Source organism: Myotis yumanensis, unplaced genomic scaffold (assembly GCF_028538775.1).
Source record: "Myotis yumanensis isolate MYYU_CA2020_CCGP unplaced genomic scaffold, mMyoYum1.0.hap1 SCAF_10, whole genome shotgun sequence".
Lineage (NCBI taxonomy): Eukaryota > Metazoa > Chordata > Mammalia > Chiroptera > Vespertilionidae > Myotis > Myotis yumanensis.
The window spans coordinates 61,060,041-61,077,129 of record NW_027223761.1 but is presented as its reverse complement, the minus strand read 5'-3'; the positions used below and the strand labels follow the sequence as shown (position 1 = coordinate 61,077,129).

General features: G+C 36.0%; 1 pseudogene; it reads right to left on the bottom strand.

The window, feature by feature from the left end:
- Positions 1-1,639: 1,639 nt before the first annotated feature.
- LOC139018477 (small ribosomal subunit protein eS8 pseudogene) lies at positions 1,640-13,976 on the bottom strand (annotated as a pseudogene).
- Positions 13,977-17,089: the final 3,113 nt, after the last annotated feature.

The window sequence follows — 17,089 nt, the reverse complement described above, 5'->3', positions numbered from 1 at the left end:
ACCAGTCTGCATTCTCACCAGCAGTGCAAGAGGGTTCCTTTTTCTCTGCATCCTTGCCAGCACTTGTAGTTTGTTGATGTGTTGATGCTAGCCATTCTGGCAGGTGTGAGATGGCACCTCAGTGTCATTTTGATTTGCATCTCTCGGATGAATACTGACTTTGAGCATGTTTTCATATGTCTCTTGGCCTTCTTTTGAAAACTGTCTATTTATGTCCTTTGCCCATTTTTTTTATTGGATTATTTATCTTCCTTTTGTTAAGTTGTATGTACAAAAATAGAACCAGAGACATAGAAGCATCGAACAGAGTGTCCAACCTATGATGGAAGGTGGGGGAAGAAGGGGAAAGAGATCAGCCAGAGGACTTGTATGCATGCATATGAGCATAACCAATGGACAAAGACAGGGGGGTAAGGGCATGTGCTGGGAGGTGGGAGTGGCCAGGGAAGGTCAATGGCCGGGGGGGGGGGGGGGGAGACTCATATAATACTTTAAACAATAAATAATGTAAATTTAAAAAATGAAAACAAAAACTGAATGTTAATGCTAGTATATGAACAATTTACACCCCTACAAACAATGTTTAGGCTTGTATATCTCAATATCATTCAACAAAAGTTTATTGAGTGTTTACTATATTCCAGAGATCTAAATTGGGGATTCAAGAATGAAACACACACACACAAAACCCCTGTACTCTTACAGCTTACTTACCACATTGTGCTTTATATCTTTGTATCAACAAATAAATTCAAGAAATTAAATAAATGGAGAAGAAGCCTAAAGATTTTAACACTTGTAAGGCAAATCAGCTAATTGCAATGTGTGAACCTTATTTGGATCCTGACTCAAACAAACACAATTAAGAAAATACATTCTGAGATATTTGGAAATTTGAACAAAACTGGTTATTATATAATTATTATTAATTTTAGGTTAGATGATGGCATTGCATTTATGCTTTTTTTTTTTTTTAAAGGAGTGCAGCCCTGGCCAGTATGGCTCAGTTGGTTGGGAGTCATCCTGTGCACCAAATAGTTTGATTCCCGGTTAGGGCACATGCCCAGTTGTGGGTTTGAAACCCTGTAGGGGGTGTGCAGCAGTCAGTGGAGTAATGTTTTGCTCTCACATCTATGTTTCTTTCTCTCTCTCTCTCTCTCTCTCTCTCTTTCTCTCTCTCTCTCTCCTCTCCCCCTCTTTCTAAAAATCAATAATAAAAGATACATAATAAAAAACTTTTAATGAAATGATTTTAAGGCTAAAATTTGCTTCAATAAAATATTAGAGATAGAAGATGGTGAATGTAGACATGATTCAGTAACTGCTGAAGCTGGGTAGTGATTGCTTGGGGGTTCATATTTTGTCTATTTTTAGATAAAAGGAAATTCTACATAATATCACTTAAAATCATAGCCAGTAATTATCATACAAAATGGTATATCATTTTCAGTTGAATATTATTGAGGGTATATATTTTTCTTAAATTATCAGCCATTTTTACTGATGCTCTGAGGAAATATGTAGCAGATTTGTCATATGTCACTTTGCCCATAAAACTTTGTATTTTGTATATATGTCTCTATTTTTTTTTTAGAATAAAGACCTTAATTACATGAGCTAAGATAGGCGGGCAGAGGATTTATTTGCCTTTCTGGGCCTTGATTTTCCTGAGATAGAACTCCAGCTCCTTGCCCTCGAGCACATAGCCATCTGCTTGGCCACACTGGCCTGGTCTTGAAGAGATGCATGCACGGAGCTTGCCCTGCTGAAACTGCTGCTCGAGAAGACTGCTGATTTTGACATTATTTTTCCTTTCGTCATTTTTCTTCTGATTTTTCTTTGATGGTTTTTTGTTTAAAATCTCTGCCTCCTCAGGAGTCAGCTTGGCCCCTTCCTTGAGGCCCAGCGGCAGTGCATAGTGGGACTCGTACCGCTGTCGGTACCCGTGTGCGGTCAATGAACACGATGCAGTTCTTTACTAGGGTTTTGGTGTGGACCAGTTCCTTGTTGGATGCGTTGTAGACGACATCAATAATCCTTGTCTTGTGGGTACAATTCTCTGAGCCCCAGGAGAAGTTGCCTACGTCGCTAGCCTCAAGGCTGGGTACTTCTTGTTGCCTCCCCGCACTCAGACTGAATGCGGAGGGGCCGATCTTAGTGTTGGCAGCAGGGCATCCCAGCTCAAGGTTTCTTCTTGCGGTAGGGCTTTCCCTTGCCCCTTGTGGCGCTTGTGCCAGTTGTCCTGAGAGAAACCTATGGTTTGGTGCTGGCTGGAAAGAGCTACATGTCCCTGTTTTTGAAAACAATTGTGAACACTTTAGCTTCTTTTCATTATTACTCAGAGTAAAACTCAAGAATTTGTTTAGCAACCATTAAAAATGCAGCCTTGTTTTCCTGGGGCATGCTCAAATTTTATATTTCTATTAGAGCCCTCCTCTGGGTATGTACTGGTAAGATTTTTGTTTTCTTAGGACTTCGAAATTATATATTTCTCAGCAAGGCGTCCAGTGAGGGGCCAATTTTCAACAACTTCTGAAGCATTATCAGATTATTTTCCCAGTTGGCCTATTGAGAAATTTCTTTTTTTTTTAATTTTATTTTTTATTGCTTAAAGCATTACAAAGGGTATTACATATGAGAAATTTCTTTTCAACAACCCAAGGATTTACACACACAGCTTTTGGAACAAATTGTTCTGACTCATTGTCTACGTCTACATGACTTCTACATGACACCCTAGTGGTAGAAATGATACAAGTAAGGCATCTGAAATATACCTGTTTTCCTTTTCTTTTCCCAACTAGAAAATTTTGAACTTAGCAAAAGTTATTTTATTCACCATATTTCAATAAAACCATAGAATATCAGGACTAAAAGATCTACTAGTTCATGTCTTAGGCTTTCTCCTAAACAAGCAGTAATTTATAAACCTGTGCCAGGCAAGATGGAGTTAATGCCTGATCACTGGCGCATGCCCTTGAGAAGGAATAATGATGGATAATGCCTTGGAAAACAAGGGGAATAAAAAGATGGACAGCCTATGTCACTAGATTATAAAGCTAAAGCAGTGAAAAAAGGGGGGATGATACAAGTGTCAGGAAACAAAATAGAAAGTATGGGAACCAGATAGGAAGGACATTTTCTTATTTGGAATGAGGCAGGAAGGATATAAATAATTTAATTAAAATCACTAATTCAAAGTTTGAATTACTTTCTCTTTGTTTATCACAAATCAGGAGTAAAATGTGACAATAGAAACATATTTCTATTATTATTATTAATACTTGAATGATGATTAAAGAGCCTAGACTTGTGTTAAAATTTGTTATCTATTTTTTCTACCCTGCTGCTCATTACTCATAGATCATTTATAAAATTATTATGTTAATTTTATAAATAGGTAAACAGGCAGAGTGTGGTAAAGCAAATTTTCTAAAGATCACAGAATAAAGGAAGCCCAGATTTAAACTTGGGCAATAGGAGTCACTCCAGAATCAGCACATGTAATTAACATGCTTTATGAAATAACTTGATAATTATACAAAAATGACCAAAAAAAAATAACAAAATAGATATCTTTAACTAAATAAGTTTACAGTAAATCAATATGTATAGAAAATAAACTATGGGTCAAGTTCTACACTGGTAAGTACTAAAACATGAATGGACCTTTGTTTTACTTAGTCCCCATAACATTTTCTGTAAGTAGATGGTGCCAGCTAATAACTATTTGGGCTCATTTTGTTATTCTTACTTTGAGTCAATGATATCTCTATGCTCCATTCCTCTAAGAAACTACCAAATTGTTTTTATTTTTTCTTCTAACTTGCTTTAAATATTCTGTGGTAAAATATTCATAACCCAAGTTTACTTTTAGCAACGTTTAGTAAATTTACAGTGTTGTACAACCATCACCACTACCCAGTTTCAGAATATTTTCATCATTCCAAACGGAAACCCCATACACTTTAAGCAGTCTTCTCCTTTTCCCCTACTCCAGTCCCTAGCAACCATTAATCTGCTTTCTGTCTCTGCAGATTTGCCTATTCTCTGGACATTCATATGAATAGAATCATACAACATGGGGATTTTTATGTCTGGTTTCTTTCATTTCGCCTAATGTTTTCAAGGTCCATTCATGTTTTAGTACTTAAAAATATTCCATTCCTTTTTATGGCTGAATGATATTCTAGTCTACGGATGTACCATGTTTTGTTTATGCATTCATCAATTTATGGACACTTGGTTCATTTACTTGATTTTCTTGATTTGGCTATAGTGCTGCTATGAACACTCATGTGCACGTTTTTGTTTGAACATCTGTTTTCAATTCTTTTGGGTATGTATCCAGGAGTGGAATTGCTGAAACACATGGTAATTTTGTGTTTAACTTATTGAGGAATGGCCAAACTGTTTTCCACAGTGGTAGCATCATTTTACATTTCTATTAGCAAGTGTAGAAAGATTCCAGTTTGTCCGTATCCTCACGAATACATGATATTTTCCATGTTTTTGGTAGTTATTCTTAGTGAATGTAAAATATTCTCTCATGGTGGTTTTTATTTGCATTTAGCTACTAGCTAATGATGTTGATCATCTTTTCATCTGCTTGTTGACAATTTATATATTTTTCTTGGAGAAAATATCTAAAGTCATTGAAGTCCTTTGCTTATATTTTAATTGGGCTGTTGGTCCTTTGTTGTTGAGTTGTAAGAGTTCTTCATATATTCCAATATTAGATCATTATCAGATATATGATTTGATTATATTTCTCATATTATGTGGATTGTCTTTAACTTTCTTGATAGTGTTCTTTGATGCACAAAAGTACTTAATTTTAATGTAATCTAATTTATTTTTGAGTTTTCTATAGATTCTTCATGGATTGATAATTTAATATATGTATATGCAATGTCTTCTTTGCCTCTTATAACAATATTTTTATTTAAAGTAATTTGTCTGATATTAGTATGGCCAGCCAATCCTCTTTTGGTTACTATGGGCATGAAGTACCTCTTTTGACTTTCAATTTCAATTTACTTGTATATTTGTATTTTATGTGCATCTCTTGTAGACAGTATATAGTTGGATCATTAAAAAAAATCTGCTTTCCCTGCCTTTGAATCCATTAAATGATGAATTTAACCAAATCATATTTATAGTGATTACTGATATGAGAGGACTTACTTTTGCCATTTGTTTTGATTGCTTCTGCTGTTTCCTTTATGCCTTGTATCTATTTTTGTTCATCAGTTCTCCCATTAATGCTTTTTGTGTATTTAACAGGCATTTTGTAGTGTACCATTTTGATTTCCTTCTCATTTTCTTTTCTCTTTATATTTTTAGTTATTTTTCTCAGGGGTTACCACGAGTATTACAATTAACATCCTAAATTTATAAAAAGCTAGTTTTAATTAATAGAAACTTAACTCAATTAGCATACAAATTTCTGCCCATATGCAACGCTGTTTCCTCCCTTACTATCACAAATTACATCTTTGTACACCATGTGCCCATTAACGTGGATGTGTAATTATTGTTTTATGCATTTGTCTTTTAAATCATATAGAAAAAAGGAGTTACAAACCAAAAATATAATACTGGTTTTTTAATTTAACTATATGGTTACCTTTGCTGTTATTCTTTTTTTTCCTTTTTATTGAATTTTTCTTTTTATTGAATTTCTTTTTAGTGACATTGATTAACAAAATTATACAGGTTTCAGGTGCACAATTCTACAACACATCACCTGTATACTGTATTGTATGTTCACCACCCAAAGTCAAGTCCCCATCCAACATCATTTACCCTCCTACACCCTCCACTTCCCCCTCTCCTAGCAATCACCATACTGTTATTCTTTATTTCTTTATGTGGGTTTGAGTTACTCTCTAGTGTTCTTTTATTTTATCTTGAAGGACTAGCTTTATAATTTCTTGTAGAGCAGATATAATAGCAACAAATACTCTGAATTTTTCCTATCTGGAATGTCTTAATTTATATGCCTTTTTTAAAACTAATTTTGTTGAACATATAATTCTTAGTTAACAGTTTTTGCTTTTTAGCTCTTTAAATATGTCAACCACTGGCTTCTGCTCTCCATGGTCTCTACTGAGAATTGACTATTAATTTTATAAAATAGGCCTTGCTTCTCTCTTGATTCTTTGAAGATTCTTTTTCTGTCTTTTGAAAGTGTGACTATGATGTGTCTCAGGGTAAATCTTTTTATGTTCAGCATACATAGAGTTCCGGATTTTTTTGATAGGTAGATTCATTATTTCATAAAATTTGGGAAATCTTTGAACAGTATTTCTTAAAATATTCTCTCTCTCTCTCTCTCTCTCTCTCTCTCCCCCCCCCCCCCCTCTCTCTCTCTATTCTTTCATCTTTCTATTCCTCAGACTGGATACTTTTAGTTGACCTATATTTAAGTCTACTAATTCTTTTTATTTTTAAAAAATATATATTTGTATTGATTTCAGAGGAGGAAGGGAGAGGGAGATAGAGAAACATCATTGTGAGAGAGAAAAATACATATCCTGACTGGGAATTGAACCAGTGACCTTTCGGTGCATGGGACGACATTCAACCAACTAATCCACACTTGCCAGGGCTGCTAATTCTTTCCTTTGCATACTCAAGTCTGCTGTTGGACTCCTGAAATAGAATTTTAACTTCAGCTTTGTACTTCTCAGCTTGGAATATTTATTTGGTTCTTTTAAAATAATTTCTATTTCTTTATTGATATTCTCTATTTGTTATATCAATTAGTGTGCTCTGTAATTATTCTCCTGTGCTGCTTTGATTCTTTTTTTTCAGTGGTTTCCTTTAACCCTTTAAACATAATTTAGAATTGATCTAAATCTTTGTCTGTTAACTGCAATGTCTGGGTTTCTTCAAGGATGATTCCTTCCTTTCTTCCTTCCTTCCATCCTTCCTTCTTTTGTCTGTCTTGTGTTTTTTTTTTTAAATTTATTTGTTGTTAATAGGCTCAGATTTTTATTTTTTGGTTAAAACTGGGAAAATTTGAGTTTTATAATGTGATAATGCTAAAAATCAGATCTTCCTTTCCCCACCCTTACTAGTTTTGCACTGTTACTCTTTGGTTGTCTGTAGTCACCCATTTGTTAAATAGTTTTTCCAAATTATTTTTGCAAAGACTATATTTCTTTTCATATGTGGCCACTAAAGTCTCCATTCTATTAGCTTAGCACTCAGCCAATGACCTGACAGAGATTTCCTGAAACCTCTGGAGCAAAGAAAGAAAAAAAAAACACAAAGAAAATACATTCTCTTTTTCTTTGTAGATTGCTTTTGAGCTATGGCATTCCTTCAATGATTAGCCAAGATGCCTATAACGCTGCCTTAGCCTTTTCCTCTGCCTGTCCAGTGTAGCCAGAGGTACAAGCATAGAGTTCTCTCAGGTTTTTTCTGGGCATGTATCCATCCATTGACATGCATGTGGCCCTCTAGTTCCCCGGTGGATACGGAAGCCCTTCAAAGTTCTAATTCGCCCATGTATCTTCTTCCCCAGCCTCATTCTTCCCAGGTCTGTCTGCCGTGTGCCCTATCTGTTCTCTATCCCTTGCCGCAAGTATCTGATATTAAATACCTTTGAAAAATGTTGCCCAAAAGATCACTCCAACCCTGAGAGAGTTCTGAGGCAAGGGATGGGGGGGAACATAAAACCAAACTTCTGAGCCAATTCTTCATTGACTCATGAAACTGGTAACCAAGAAATGAGGGCAAAGGGCAAATATTATTGATAACACTTTACTATCTATAATCATAATATTATATTCATTGGTTTTAGGTGCTACACTCACAAGGATCCATTATTATTGAGAACCAGAGATATGTTAACTCATTGGCCCACATCATAAATGCAGGTTTCTGCCCCAATGGCTGCTGCCAATCTGGGAAATTGGAGGATGGTAGTCTGGTAAGCAAAAATGCCACAGCATTCACCAAGCTCAATCTGTAAATCTGTAATAAAAAGTACCTCATAATGGAATGGTGAGCACTCAATTGACAATGCACAATTAGCTCTCAATATGACTAAGTTCAGTAAGTGTTCAGTAAGTTGATGCTGTTATTATTTTGCTTTTTTTTTTTTTAGTTTGCTGTGGACACAGAGCAGAATAATTTTTTCTGGACACATTGGAGACCATTTTAATATTTTTAACCATTAACATAGTAAATCATGAGTTTGCAACTACTGACACATGGCTAACCATGAATACTGGTTATTGCTGCCATCCATACCATCCTTCTATTCCCTCAATATTATACCTCATCAGCAGGGCCAGATTTGCTTATTAATGCGTTATCTACCTCATACTGAATTTTAAGGGACAAGACACCATTTTCACCTCCCAATACTTTCCCACCAGTTTTGTCAAGATGTCTGGAATATCCTTTAGTTTAGGCACTAAAGACTTGAAACAAAATAAATGTAAACTGAATAAAAGTAATTATTTACATTTTTCCCTGCTCTGTCTCATCTTTTCATCACCTGTGTAGTAGTCTATTAGAGTACTGCACAGTGATACACTCAGACATTTCTAACTTCTCCAGTCTGAATTGAAATCTAATTAGGGCTAACTGGCCTTAGCTGGTTTGGCTCAGTGGATAGAGCGTCGGCCTGCAGACTGAAGGGTCCCAGGTTTGATTCTGGTTAAGGGCACATGCCCGGGTTGCAGGCTTGATCCCCAGTGTGGGGCATGCAGGAGGCAGCTGATCAGTGATTCTCTCTCATCATTGATGTTTCTATCTCTCTCTCCCTATCCTTTCCTCTCTGATATCAATAAAAATATATTTTATGATAAATAAATAAATAAATAAATAAATAGGGCTACCTGTGCTTTTCATTCCAAAGGTCCTGGGGTACATTTATTGATTAATTTTTTTAGTTTTTCAAATCAGGAAAAGAGAATTAGGAATCATTGGACAACTGAAGAAACAAATTGCAGGAAGCCAAAACTGAGAGTTAGATAAGGTGCCTCCAAAGGGCCTGAAGCAATGAAACTAAAATTCTTGCTGCCATGATATGCTAGTTGTGGCAAGGTATTTCTGCATAATATTTAGAGATGTGCTCTGTAGCCAGAGGACTACAGTTGAAATTCTGGTTCCATTAATTAGGCAGTTAGTACCCGGAACAAGTCATTTAACCTTCCGAAGTCCAGATTTTCTTATCTGCCAAGTGGGCACGATAATGTCAGTGTACCTTGTAAGATTACTAGAGGCCTGATGCATGAAATTCATGCAAGAGTAGGCCTTCCTTCCCCCGGTTGCTGGCATTGGTTTCCCTCTGGCACCAGGACCCGGGTTTCCCACTGGCCACCGGCAAGGCACCCGGGACCCAGGCATCCCTTGCAGCCCTGGCTTCGTTCAGAAGGATGTCGGTCTAATTAGCATATTATGCTTTTATTATTAAAGATTGTGAAAAGTAACATAACATTAAAGCATTTAATTTTGTGCCTGGTATGTAGAAAATACTAAGTATCTACTGCCTAACACAGGACATAATTCCATAAATATTCATTAATAAAAATGAATGGGTTATTTATACTACAATTGATTTTTTATTTATAATATACATAGGCTCTCCTCCCTTTTCAGCATCCATCAGTTAGTTATTGAACTTTGTAAACTGGCATTGAAACATTGCAACACTTCTTTGTTGTACCAATTTTTTATAAACTTTTGCAGTGCAACATGTGTTATTTTTCAGAGACAAGCCAAAGATTAATTTCTCAAGGTTCTTGCTGCCTACTGTAGCAGCATTTGGAGGATCTTTTATATCCATTTGTAGTAGATGAGAAAAAATAAAATAGATTGGCAAATATTTTCTTTTGTTAACGTTTAAACTATGTACCAAGTTTTTGGTCCAAATCATGTAAAATAAGTTAAACTTAAATTGCAGCCGAAACTGGTTTGGCTCAACGGATAGAGCGTCGGCCTGCGGACTGAAAGGTCCCAGGTTCGATTCCGGTCAAGGGCATGTACCTGGGTTGCGGGCACATCCCCAGTGGGAGATGTGCAGGAGGCAGCTGGTCGATGTTTCTCTCTCATCGATGTTTCTAACTCTCTATCTCTGTCCCTTCCTCTCTGTAAAAAATCAATCAAATATATTAAAAAAAAAAAAACAAAAAAAAACTTAAATTGCATTCTATTAGCCAATATGAGTGCTTATTTCTATAAGCATAGTTATGTTGAAAGGAAGTCTCAAAAAGCAAAATAAATAAATACATAAATAAATGTAAAAAGTGGGTCTTTTTATATAGCAAAATTATTATGAAGCGTAGTCAACTATTTGAGGCTTTCAGCTCTATGAAAATTTTTGTCAGGTGGTCCCATCAGCTATAAATGAAACCCCTAGAACCCATAGTACATTCAGATCTGCTGCCTGGAAGTTGAGTGACGTCAGCTGACCTCACAGCTACCATTGTGCAAATGTCAATGACAAATCAAGGAAATTAATTTCTTGTGTCAACCGCAATACTCTACTGATGTTATTTAATGTAACTACATTTTAAACCTGAACCTCTTTATTATACTGTAAATGCAAATTCAGAATGTAGACTCTATGTTCTCGTAAAAGGTACCACTTTTGCCTGAAGTGTATATGTAAGCATTTAAAATCCATCAACACAACTTTTAATTAGCTAATTTATCAGAGAGGGATTCTATAAAATAATGTTCTCCCCCCTCAGGAGCGTACAAGACAGCCTCAGAGCACAATTTACATTTCTGTATATGAATCTCCTTTAGCAGCTGGGTAATACAAACCAAGCCTATTAATTACCTAAATTGCTATGGCAACTAAATATTATGCAGGTAGCTATTCTCTGGTAATGAATACACAGCATCTCTTTTTCTTTTTAAATAGTTAACAGGGATGCACACTACTGCTGCTATCTTAATTCATGTATCACTCTAATAATGCATTTCTAAAAATCTTAGACATAACAACATTATCACAGTGGTAATCAAGAAATGAGGGCAAAGGGTTAATATTGTCCATAACACTTTGCTATCTATTATCATAATGTTATATTCATTAGGTTTTAGATGCTACAGTTTTAAGTATTTTTATGAAAAATAAATTGCCTTTTACTTTATATAGTCACAATATTTTTGTTTTAGATAGCAAGAAATATTCAAAATTAAGATATTACAAAATGCATTTTCTAAAATATATGTAAATAGATTGACTGTAACTTAATATGGCATAGACTTTCTGTTCATGCACTGGCTCAGATTACTTAAGTTTGCTTAGTTTCCTGTAAATACACAAATTTTATTGCAGATCATTTTTACAAATGGCTATAACAATTATAACACAAATGCTATAGCTTTAGGAAAAATCTATGTAATGAATTTCTCATGTTTCCTTGATTAAAGTGTCATAAAATAATGTGTGCCAGAAGCGAACCTTCAGTCAGTGAATCAAATTTTAAGTGTCATATACCAAACATAGAGTGCTAGTTACTGGGCATACAAAGACATGCTCCTTGACATTAAGTCGCTTGTGGTCAAGCAGAGGAAATAGGCTTATAAATCAGTGATGACAATTATAGCAGCCAAACTTTAAAGTGGCTCCCAGGATACCCACATTGGTATGCACACCCTTGTATAATATGCTCTCCTTGAGTGTGGGCAGGGCCTGTGGATTGCTTTTAACTAGCAAAATATAATAAGGGTGACAGGATGTGACAGGTGTGATTACATCATCCTATATAATAAAAGCCTAATATGCTAAGTGTCCGGTTGTCCGTTCAACCAATCAAAGCGTAATATGCTAATGATATGCTAAGGCCTCTCAACCACTTTCTTTGACCAAGGGGCAGACAGTTGACTGGTCAACCAGTCGCTATGATGTGCACTGCCCACCAGGGGGCAGATGCTCTGACCGGTAGGTTAGCTTGCTGCTAGGGTCTGGCCGATTGGGACTGAAAGAGATGGGCCAGATATGCCCTGGAGCCCTCCCACGGCCCCTCCCTGGATGGCCAACCTCCTGCGTCCCTCCCTGGCCCTGATCATGCACTGGTGGGGTCCCTCGGCCTGGCCTGTGCCCTCTTGCAATCTGGACTGAGGGAACTACCCCCCCCCCCCCCCCCCCGCCCCCGAGAGCATGAATTTCATGCACTGGGCCTGTAGTGTTATATAAGACTCCTTCTGGCTAGTAAATTTGCTCTAGAACCTTGTTGCCTTTGCTGTCTTTGAAGAAGCAAGCAGCATGAGTTATAGAGCCACAAGAAAATGAATTAGAGCAATCAATTGAAGATTCTTAGATCTTTTTCCATTGAGTCTCCTGATGAAACCTTGATTTATCTTTACATAGGCACCCAGCTTAGCTGTGCTCTGATCCTGACCCACAGAAACTTTTAGATAAATGCATGTTGTTTTAAAGTACTAAATTGTGGTAATTTATTATGAAGCATAGAAAACTAATTCAACAATTCAGTGTCGGCTTCCTATACTGTTAGGGAGCACAGGATATGTGCACTGAAGTCACATTCTAGGATCAGGAAGCATTTCTGGAAAATGTGAATTCTTGAGCTATAATTAGATGTATATTAACTAAAAGAGTTACAAGAAAACTTAATTTTGAGTTATATAGAAAAAAAGAGAAATAGCATTTCAAATAGAAGGAAAATGCTGTGTGAAGTAAGAGATGCAGGTATGTGACATTGTTGAACTGTACATTTTTGTAATACAGTTAACATGATGGTATATATTTAAATAATAATGCAAAATAAGAGGTAGTCAGGGACCAGTATTTATATAGGATTTTCTTTTTCTTTGCTTCTTTTTTTTCTTTTTATAAATTCTCACCCCAGAATATTTTCCCATTGATTTTTAGAAAGAGTAGAAGTGAGAGAGAGAGAGACAGAAAAACATCAATGTGAGAGACACATTGATTGGTTGCCTCCTGCATGCACCCAGACCAGGTCCGGGAGCCTGCAACCAAGGTACGTGCCCTTTACGGGTAATCGAACCCTGGACCCTTCAGTCTGCAGGCCAATGCTCTATCCACTGAAAAAAACCAGCTAGGGCTATCTAGGATTTTCTATCTTGTGAAAGTTTCAAATTTATATGATGGGGAAACTTTAATATAATTGATCTAGGGAAGACATTATCAAATGTATGTGCAAAATTGATATAACTTAGAAGAGTTAATAAATAATGAGTCAAAAGCCAATTCTAGTTTTAAGAATAAAGATTACAAGAATAAGAAGCAACTGGCTCCTCTCTCCTTCTCTTCCTTCGTGCCTTTTAAGTACTTCCATAAGACCTCACCTTCTTATGTCAAGTCGTTTACCTGACTGTCTAAGATACTATCAGTTTCCTATGAGCAACAACTATGTTTTACTTACTTCTGTTTCTCCAGAGGTACATGGTTTATATTACTACAAGGTAAATTATTATTGGATTAATAGACCACTTAGGCATGTTTCTTGTGAAGTTGAGAGTAAGTTTAAATTTAGAATGAGAGAGATATCAAATTAAAGGACAAGACTTTCTACTTCAGAAATATGCCTAAAGCATATCTGAAATAAATTGTTATATAGCAGATTTTGCTGCTTTCTACAAGCCTGTAATGTAATATGTATGCTATTTTTATAGGATTATCTTATATGATAAAACCCTAATATGCAAATCAACCAAACAGTGGAATGACCAGTCGCTCCCACAGGGGGGCAACACTCAATGCAGTGAGCAACCTACAGGGGGCAGATGCTCAATGCAGGAGCTGCCCCCTGGTGGTCAGTGCGCTCCCACAGGGGGGCAACACTCAATGCAGTGAGCAACCTACAGGGGGCAGATGCTCAATGCAGGAGCTGCCCCCTGGTGGTCAGTGCGCTCCCACAGGGGGGCGCTGCTCAGCCAGAAGCCGGGCTCACAGCTGGTGAGCACAGTGGCGGTGGCAGAAGCCTCTCCCGCCTCCGCTGCAGCGCTGAAGGACCCATCGGGCATGTTCGACTGCCGGCTTAGGCTCGCTCCCCGCAGGGTCCCGGACTGTGAGAGGGCGCAGACTGGGCTGAGGAATGCCCCCTCCCCCCTCCAGTGCCCAATTGTCATGCACTGGGCCTCTAGTATAAAATATTGAGAATGAAAAAAAGGCAGTGCTATCCACTAAGGAATTTAAAGCAGGTGTTTCAACAAGCTTTGCAGTTCATGGTAGGCTGTAATGAAATCAGAAAAGTGGGATTAGAACAATAATTAGCAAGTAGATTTTTTTGAATTAAATTTGTATTTTAGACTTTTGGGAAGTTTTTGTGATGTATTGAGCTTTACCCTACTTTGAGTCATGCTAAAACATTCTTAGAAAATTTACATGATAAGCCATCATCCTTCCTTTATTCCCTTTCTTTGCGACTCCATTATTATATTCTAACCACTTTTTTTTTCTCACATCTGAATTATTGTGTCAAAACTAGACTAATGTAGAAAGAGAATGGATTTTAAGTCAAACACCTAATATTGGAATCTAGCCTCTATCCCTTTGTCAAATAGGCTAATTTACTTTGAGTCTTTTCTTTTTCTCTTTCTTTTAAAAAATATATTTTAATTGATTTCAGAGAGGGAGAGAGAGAGAAACATCAATGATGAGAAATAATTATTAATCGACTGCCTTCTACACACCTCACACAGGGGATCGAGCCCACAATCTGGGCATATGCCCTGTCCGGGAAACAAACCATGATTTCCTGGTTTATAGGTCGACACTCAACCACTGAGACACGCTAGTCAGGCAAGTCTCTTTTTTTTATGTGAAAAAAAAAAATACTCTATATTTGTCCGGATTATTGAGAAAATTAAATAAGAAATATTTTGTATGTCTTTCGCACAATAAATATAGATCTTAGTTATTAATTATTTCTGATTTCTCACAAGTTAAATAAATCCAAATAAAGTAAGTAGATATTTACTGAGTGATACCATGGGGGAAAGAAAAGAAAATAATCATTTGGGCCTCAACTACAATCCTGTCTTTATTTCCTACTTGCTTTGTGAATTTGGGCAAGTTACTTAACCTTTTTGAGATTAACTTAATGTTCTATAAAATACAGGTATTTTGAGGATTTCCTTAGTGAGAAAAAGACCTTAATGGTATGCCTGATACATAGCATATATTAAATAAATTCTTTGTGAGCATCAATACCAGGGATTATTCTATATTCTAATAAAGATTTAGAAATGAAAATTTATACATGATCTCAAAAAATTAAAAACTGAAAAAAAGCAAGCAGAAACTATGTCAAAAAGACCTTTCCTACGTATGTTTTTCATTTTATGATACCCCTCTTGAGAAATCACCTAAATCTCCTGATTTAGAAAATTTTAAGCACAACTTGACCAAGCGTGATAACACAATTATTAAGTCTCTTGACTCGCAAAAATAGGAATAAAATTTTGGATGAGAAAAAAAATGCATCCCCATTATTCAGCCAAGTGACTGTCATGTTATCAATAAATTTGAAATAATGAATTTTATAGATATTATCTGCATATGATGCCATGTCTAATAGAGCCACACAATGATCCTCTTGAAATTCACCCATTAATGTATTTAACAAATATTGAGGTACTAAGCATATCTAGGTACTAAGGATAGAACAGTGAATAAAACAGAAAAAAATGCATGCCTTCAAAAAAATAAATATCCTGGTGTAGGAGAGAAGATATAGTAACTGAAATTTAATCACACAATAGAAAATTTTTATACAAAGTACTTTTTCTTCATGTAAAATTATCTTTGTCAATTTTTCTAGAGATTTAAAGATGAATTTTTTAAAATATATTTTATTGATTTTTTTTTTTTTTTTTTTACAGAGAGAAAGGGAGAGGGATAGAGAGTTAGAAACATCGAAGAGAGAGAAACATTGATCAGCCGTCTCCTGCACACCCCCTACTGGGGATGAGCTCACAACTAAGGTACATGCCCTTGACTGGAATCGAACCTGGGACCCTTCAGTCTGCAGGCCAACGCTTTACCCACTGAGCCAAACTGGTTAGGGCTAAAGATGAATTTAATCACAGACTTACCTATAGAAAAAATATACAGAAGCACTCACTCCCTCAACAAATGTTTCACAGGTACCTATTATATAACAGGCACTGAACTGGGATGCTGAGAATGCAAGACTTAACACAGATATTACCCCTCAAGTAGTGTGCAGTCCAATGGGCAAAACAAGCAATTAACTAAGCATTTACAAAGTCAAGTAAAGCTAGTCCTACTATTAGCTGAACTCCCCAGATGAAGCATACCAAGATGGGACATTTTAGTCCTGTAGGTTACTATTTTCCCATGTTCATTAAAACACAACCTCAAAATAGTAATAAATAATAATAGTCATAGTATCATTAATAGTGCACAATAACAATCTATTTTATGTCCAGTGCATGGAGGACTTTATGACATATGTTAAAGTCATCTCCTTGAGTCTATAAAAATACTGGTATTATGCACTTCGGAAATCTTTTTTGGCAGCGGTCCAATCTAAACTTGTCAAAAGTCAGGAGTAAGCTTTCCATCATCACCATCATCAATTTTCCAAAGTTCTAGAAACAAAATTATACACATGTGTAATTTTAAACTTTTTTGACTATGGTAAATTAGAGAACAATTTAACTGCCACAGCAGGAATCATGAATAATATAGAATTAAAAAATGAGAACAATGAGATACCATCATTACTGATAAGTGCAGCCTAAAATTAGCTGATAGAGTGATTTCAGGCATAAATGCACAGCTGCACCTTCTACCTCTGAGAATTGTTTGCCAGAATCCAGTTTCAGGGAGCTCATGTTTAACTATCATCTTTTACAAACTGTAATCCTTGTTTGCTGAGATTTTTTTTGACCTTGTATCAATTTTTAAATTAACTAATAAAGTCACACTAAAAGGATCTATTTATTAGTAAACATTCAATTAATTATTAATTACTATTGAGTTAGATATGTTTTTGAATATAATTTTTAAGTGTTTTACGAGGTAATACATGCTATCTATCCCACACAGTAAGTACTTAAGAAATATTTTTGAATAAGTGAAAATGTTAGTTCTCTCCCCTTC